The following is a 7675-nucleotide window of genomic DNA, read 5'->3' on the forward strand; positions in this document are numbered from 1 at the left end:
TTCTCCAAAGAAGATATACAAATGCCAATAAGCACATGAAAAGATGCTCAACAAAAAAAAAAGAAAAAAAAAAAAAGAAAAGATGCTCAACATCTCAGAAATGCAAAACAAACCTACAATGAGATACTACCTCACACCCTTAGGGTGGCTACTATCCAAAAAATAAATAAAATAACAAATAAGGATGTGGAAAAATTGGAACTCTTGTACCCTATTGATAGGAATGTAAATTGCAGCCACTGTGGGACACAATATGGCAGTTCTTGAAAAATTAAAAATAGAATTACCATATGATCCATCAATTCTACTTCTGGGTGTATAACCAAAAGAATTGAAAATAGCATCTGACAGATATTTGTATACCCATAATTCACAGCAGCATTATTCATGATAGCTAAAACAATGGATGAATAGATAAGCAAAATGTGGCACATACCTGTAAAGGAATATTACTCGGCCTTAAAAAGGAAGGAAATTCCAACATGCTACAACATGAATAAACCTTGAGAACGGTATGCTAAGTGAAATAAGCCAGTTACAAGAAGACAAATACTCTATGATTCCTCTTATATGGGGTAATTAGAATGGTCAAAATCATAGACATGAAAAGTAGAATGGTGTTTGCCAGGGTTTAGGAGGAGAGCAATTGGAGAATGACTGTTTAATTAAGTTTTACAAGATGAAAAGAGCTATGGGAATAGATGGTGGCGATGGTTGTACAACATTATGAGTGTTTAATACTACTGAACTGTGCACTTAAAGATGATTATGATGGCGGTGCCTGGGTGGCTCAGTCAGTTAAGCATCTGACCCCAGCTCAGGTCATGATCTCAGGGTCTTGGGATGGAGCCCCATGTCAGTCTTCATGCTCAGTGGGAAGTCTGTTTCTTCCTCTCCCTGTCTCCCCTTCCCTCTGCTCACGCTCGCTCTCTCTCTCAATAAATAAAATCTTTTAAAAAAGTGATTATGGAGGCACTTGGGTAGCTCAGGCTGTTAGGCATCTGCCTTCCACTCAGGTTGTGGTCTCAGAGTCCTGGGATCGAGCCCTGCATCAGGCTCCCTGATACTTGGGGAGTCTTTTTCTCCTCTCCCTCTCTCTCTGCCTCTGACCCCCCCATGCGCTCTCTCCCTCTCTCAAATAAAAACACAAAATATTTTTCAAAATAATAAAATTAAAAATGATTATGATGGTAAATTTTATGAGTATTTTGCCACACACACACAAAATCTAATTTTTTTAAATAGAAATTTATTTTTTATTGGTGTTCAATTTGCCAACATATAGAATAACACCCAGTACTCATCCCATCAAGTGCCCCCCTCAGTGCCCATCACCCAGTCACTCCCACCCCCGCCCACCTCCCCTTCCACCACCCCTAGTTCATTTCCCAGAATTAGGAGTCTCTCATATTCTGTCTCCCTTTCTGATATTTCCCACTCATTTTTCTCCTTTCCCCTTTCACTATTTTTTATATTCCCCAAATGAATGAGACCATATGTTTGTCCTTCTCCGATTGACTTATTTCACTCAGCATAATACCCTCTAGTTCCATCCACATCAAAGCAAATGGTGGGTATTTGTCATTTCTAATGGCTGAGTAATATTCCATCATACACATAAACCACATCTTCTTTATCCACTCATCTTTCGACGGACAGCGAGGCTCCTTCCACAGTTTGGCTATTGTGGACATTGCTGCTATTAACATCGGGGTGCAGGTGTCCCGGCATTTCATTACATCTATATCTTTGGGGTAAATCCCCAGCAGTACAATTGCTGGGTTGTAGGGTAGTTATATTTTTAATTCTTTGAGGAACCTCCACACAGTTTTCCACAGTGGCTGCACCAGTTCACATTCCCACCAACAGTGCAGGAGGGTTCCCCTTTCTTCACATCCTCTCCAACATTTGTGGTTTCCTGCCTTGTTAATTTTCCCCATTCTCACTGGTGTGAGGTGGTATCTCATTGTGGTTTTGATATGTATTTCCCTGATGGCCATTGATGCGGAGCATTTTCTCATGTGCATGTTGGCCATGTCTATGTCTACCTCTGTGAGATTTCTGTTCATGTCTTTTGCCCATTTCATGATTGGATTGTTTGCTTCTTTGCTGTTGAGTTTAATAAGTTCTTTATAGATCTTGGAAACCAGCCCTTTATCTGATACGTCATTTGCAAATATCTTCTCCTATTCTGTAGGTTGTCTTTTAGTTTTGTTGACTGTATCCTTGCTGTGCAAAAGCTTCTTATCTTGATGAAATCCCAATAGCTCATTTTTGCTTTTGTTTTTCTTGCCTTCGTGGATGTATCTTGCAAGAAGTTACTGTGGCGAAGTTCAAAAAGGGTGTTGCCTGTGTTCTCCTCTAGGATTTTGATGGATTCTTGTCTCACATTTATATCTTTCATCCATTTTGAGTTTATCTTTGTGTATGGTGCAAGAGAGTGGTCTAGTTTCTTTTAAAAAATTTTTTTTATTTATTTATGATAGTCACAGAGAGAGAGAGAGAGAGAGGCAGAGACACAGGCAGAGGGAGAAGCAGGCTCCATGCACTGGGAGCCTGATGTGGGATTCGATCCCGGGTCTCCAGGATCGCGCCCTGGGCCAAAGGCAGGCGCCAAACCGCTGCGCCACCCAGGGATCCCAAGAGTGGTCTAGTTTCATTCTTCTGCATGTGGATGTCCAATTTTCCCAGCACCATTTATTGAAGAGACTTTTTTCCAGTGGATAGTCTTTCCTCCTTTGTCGAATATTAGTTGACCATAAAGTTGAGGGTCCACTTCTGGATTATCTATTCTGTTCCATTAATCTGTGTGTCTGTTTTTGTGCCAGTACCACATTGTCTTGATGACCACAGCTTTGTAGTACAACCTGAAATCTGGCATTGTGATGCCCCCAGCTATGGTTTTCTTTTTTAAAATTCCCCTGGCTATTCGGGGTCTTTTCTGATTCCACACAAATCTTAAAATAATTTGTTCCAACTCTCTGAAGAAAGTCCATGGTATTTTGATAGGGATTGCATTAAACGTGTAAATTGTCCTGGGCAACATTGACATTTTCACAATATTAATTCTTCCAATCCATGAGCATGGAATATTTTAATTTAATACTGGCATACTTAGAGACAAATAAATGGATCAAAACAGAAGGTCCAGAGGGGTGCCTGGGTGGCTCAGTGGTTAAGGTCTGCCTTTGGCTTAGGGTGTGAACCTCGGGTCCTGGGATTGAGTCCTACATTGGGGTCCTTGCATACAGCCTGCTTCTCCCTCTGCCTGTGTCTCTGCCTCTCTCTGTGTGTCTCTCATGAATAAATAAATAAAATCTTTTAAAAAAAACACAGAAGGTCCAGAATAGACATAAATATGAAAAGAAGTTGATGTATGAGGGGATCCCTGGGCGGTGCAGTGGTTTGGCACCTGCCTTTAGCCCAGGGTGTGATCCTGGAGTCCCGGGATTGAGTCCCGGGTCGGGCTCCCTGCATGGAGCCTGCTTCTCCCTCTGCCTGTGTCTCTGCCTCTCTCTCTCTCTCTCTCTCTGTGTCTCTATGTCTATCATGAATAAATAAATAAAATCTTAAAAAGAATTTGATGTATGAATAAGTTGGCATTTCAAAGCTGCGGAAGAAATATAAATTAATATTTAAAAGAAACTGTGAAACTGGAAGTCTTAGAGGGGATAACTATGTTGGATATTTATGTGACTTCTTACAACAAATTTATTGTAAATGAATCAAATATTAAAATATTTTTAGGGATCCCTGGGTGGCGCAGCGGTTTGGCGCCTGCCTTTGGCCCAGGGCGCGATCCTGGAGACCCGGGATCGAATCCCACATCGGGCTCCCGGTGCATGGAGCCTGCTTCTCCCTCTGCCTGTGTCTCTGCCTCTCTCTCTCTCTCTGTGTGACTATCATAAATACATAAAAATTTAAAAAAAACTATTTTTAAAACTCAACTCTAAGGTGCCTGGGTGGCTCCATTGGTTAAGTGTCTATCTTTGGCTCATGTCGTGATCCCGGGGTCTTGGGATCGAGCCCTGCATCAGGCTCCCTGATCAGCAGAGAGTCGGCTTCTCCCTCTGTCCCTCACCCCACTCGTGCTCTCTCTCAAATAAACATCTTTTAAAAGAAAAATAAAAAATTGAAAATTAGGGCAGCCTGGGTGCTCAGCAGTTTAGCGCTGCCTTCAGCCCAGGGTGTGATCCTGGACACCCGACATCAAGTCCCATGTCGGGCTCCCTGCATGTAGCCTGCTTCTCCCTCTGCCTGTGTCTCTGCCTCTCTCTGTGTCTCTCATGAATAAATAAATAAAATCTTTAAAAAAAAAAAGAAAAAGTGAAAATTAAATGCCTTGGGAATTGAAAATGTTTATTCTTTGTTCATTATGTGCAAACCCATAATAAAGCTTCTTCATCATAGTAAAAAAATTTGAAGTTCACTGAAATGTTACATATAACTGAAAAAATTGGGAATGGTTAAGTGTTCAACTAAAGGATCGAACTCTGGCAACATTCAAGAGATTATCATGTGAGATTTGAGAAAATGCTTACAAGATAATGTTACCAAAATTTTTAAAGGACGATACAAAATTGAATACAGTATAAAAAATTGAATATAATATTAATTATATAAGCATACATAGGCACAGAGAAAAATCTAAAAAGAAATCAGAATGTTAAAATGTTTGCCTTTAGGTGGGGAACAGATCATGAGTTACTATAATTGCATTCTTTGTATTCTCCCCCAATATTGTACATCAAATATGTCTTGGTTTGATAAGTCTTTAAAAATCAAATGTATTGGGGAAATTTTAAAAACTGAATCTGAGACACGTGGGTGGCTCAGCAGTTAAGCATCTGCCTTCCGCTCAGGGAGTGATCCTGGAGTTCTGGGATCGAGTCCCACATCAGGCTCCCTGCATGGAGCCTGCTTCTCCCTCTGCCTATGTCTCTGCCTCTCTCTCTGTGTCTCTCATGAATAAATAAATAAAATCTTTAAAAAAATAAAATAAAATAAAAACTGAACCTGACATGATTAAATTTAACAAGCCTTCATATAAAGCTCTGAATCGTTGTTTTTTAAACAAGTTGTGGTATGGGGCACCTGGGTGGCTCAGTAGTTAAACATCTGCCTTTGGCTCAGGTCGTGATCCCGGGGTCCTGGGATAGAGTCCTGCACTAGGCTCCCTCCAGTGAGCCTGCTTTTCCCTTTGTCTCTGCCTCTCTCTGTGTCTGTCTTGAATGAATAAAATCTTCTTAAAAATAAATAATAAATAAAAATTTTAAAATTGCGGTAAGATGTGACTTAGCAGAAGCAAAGTCAAGAATTTTTGTTTATTGTTAACTCCAAAGAAGTTAACTGAACAATATAAGATACTTAGAATAAATGCACATATTGGTCTCATTAGGAGAGGCATGGCACCTACCCTCAGGAAGTGATGGATCCTTTCTGTGCTACCCAGCCCAGAACTGGAGTGTGGATCCATGTGGGGTCCCACAGTGTAAGAGGGATCCAGATATATTGCCATATGTCCAGCAGGGGTGACCTGAAAGAGGAGAGACCTAGAAACTTTGGTGTATGACATAACTGAGGGTTTTGAGGGAGTTGCTAAGAAGGAGAGGAGCAGATAAATGGAAAGTGTGATCGGAGTAATCAAATTTTTGGAGGGCTCAGGGCAGAGCAGTGCGTCGTGTTCTGTGTGGCTCCAGAAAGCAGGACTGGAATTACAGAAGCTACAGAAGGTAGATTCAGCTTCGTGTAAGGCAAGACCTATCCATGGTGAAGGCGGCCCCATAAGGAAGGGGTTTTCCACGTATACAGGATACAAGCAGCATCTGCATCAGGGATATAGAGAAAGAGAAAAAAATAGAGAAGGGAGAACGGGAGAGTGAGCAAACAGAAAAAGAAAGGAAGAAGAGAGGCAGAGGTGGGGAAAAGGGAGAGAAAAGGTGAGGCAGAAGAAACGGGAGAGTACACACTGAGTTGCAAGCGCTTTCAGGTCTTCGTTAGCCATATCCTGAACCGCCAGCAGATGGAGATATCACCCAAGGAAAAGGGGACTGCCTCCGGCCCACCGCACCGTGCCCCGGACCTTATTCTTTTCTTATTCTCTAAATATCCGTTCACTCTCCTGAAAAATGATGCTGAGAGAACTCCAGAAGTCTCTGAATTTCCAAACTAAGCTTATAAACAAACATTTAATGGTAAATGTTGCCTCTGATTACCCCTGATTCTGATTTAGAAGAAGGCTTTGTAGTTTCTGCGTTTGGGGCACTGCCTGAGTAGGGCTCCCTCCAGCTTGCCTCCTCCCAGTTATATGCACATGTATATATACATATACAGTGTACACGAGTTTTGAATCACTGCTAAATAATTAAACAACATAGGGGTATGTTACAGTCCCCTTCCTAGTCACCCCGCCATTAACACTTTGCTTCCCCAAGTAGAAGCGCTGTCACTTTGAATTCCTAACTGTGGTTATTCTGGGAGTCTTTACTCTCAATCCATGTGTGCTTTCTTCATTCTTCCATGTAGCCATAAAGCATCCAATTTTAAGGACTTTCACAGACTCGTCAGACTGGTAAACATGTGCCCAAAAGGGAAACAATCTTTTACAACAGCGCTTCCCAACCTTGAAGCACACACGAATCACCCAGGGATCTTGTTAAGTGCAGATTCTGATTCAGGAGATTTGATAGGGCTGCAGATTCTGCACTGCTGATGAGTTCCCAGATAACATTAGTGCTGCTAGCCCAAGAACCACACTTTGAGCAGCAAGGCTAAATGTCCTTATATTAAGAGGGTCAGGACACCTCTCAGCTACAATTGACTCCTTGTAGTCATGCTGTCTTCTTTGTCACCCCTTAACTTTGACTTAACTGTTCATGTGTTCATTCAACCAACCAACATTTACAGAGAATCTACTCTGTGTGAACCCCAATGCCAGTCAATTTGAAGCACGGTTAGTAAGCATCTTTGAGCTCCAGTCCCGGGATTCCTAGGATTTAGTGATGATTCAAATTCATTCCTTGCCGTGTCATTCATTCATTCGATATTTATTGAGGATCTACTTATGTGCCAGGTACTGTTCCGGGAGCTAGAGATGCACAAAACAATATATAAATTGGGATGCTTGGGTGGCACAGTTGGTTGGGCATCTGATTCTTGGTTTCGGCTTAGGTTATGATCTCAGGGTTGTGGGATTGAGCCCCATGCCCAGCTCTGTACTCAGCTCTGAGTCCACTTGAGGTTCTCGCTCCCTCTCCCAGCCCTTCCTGCTTATGTGCTATCTCTGTTTCTTAAATAAATAAATAAATAAATAAATAAATAAATAAATAAATAAATAATCCACAAATCCGTTTATTGCTAAACCCCCAACTTTATTGTTAGCCTCAAGTAAGTTTGTATCCAATAGGGGAGACAGGTAAATAATTAGGCAATTAAGCTCCTTCCCCCTTACCTTTTTTCCTTTTCTCTTCCTGAACAACTCAATCCAAAAGCCATTCAGTGATCAAGCAAAGTAGCTTTCCCCTCAGAGGTACAGGGGAGCCTGCAGTGGTCTAGAGCAGGGGTACTGGAGCCAAGCAAGATGAGAAGGTTATCCAAGCGGAAAGTGTGGCCTGGTACAGACTTTCTGAGCCCAATCAAGGTGAGAAGGGCATCTGGGCAGGGGGACACCCTGGTG

The sequence above is a fragment of the Canis lupus genome, chromosome 11 (assembly GCF_011100685.1).
Source record: "Canis lupus familiaris isolate Mischka breed German Shepherd chromosome 11, alternate assembly UU_Cfam_GSD_1.0, whole genome shotgun sequence".
In the NCBI taxonomy this organism is placed as follows: Eukaryota; Metazoa; Chordata; class Mammalia; order Carnivora; family Canidae; genus Canis; species Canis lupus.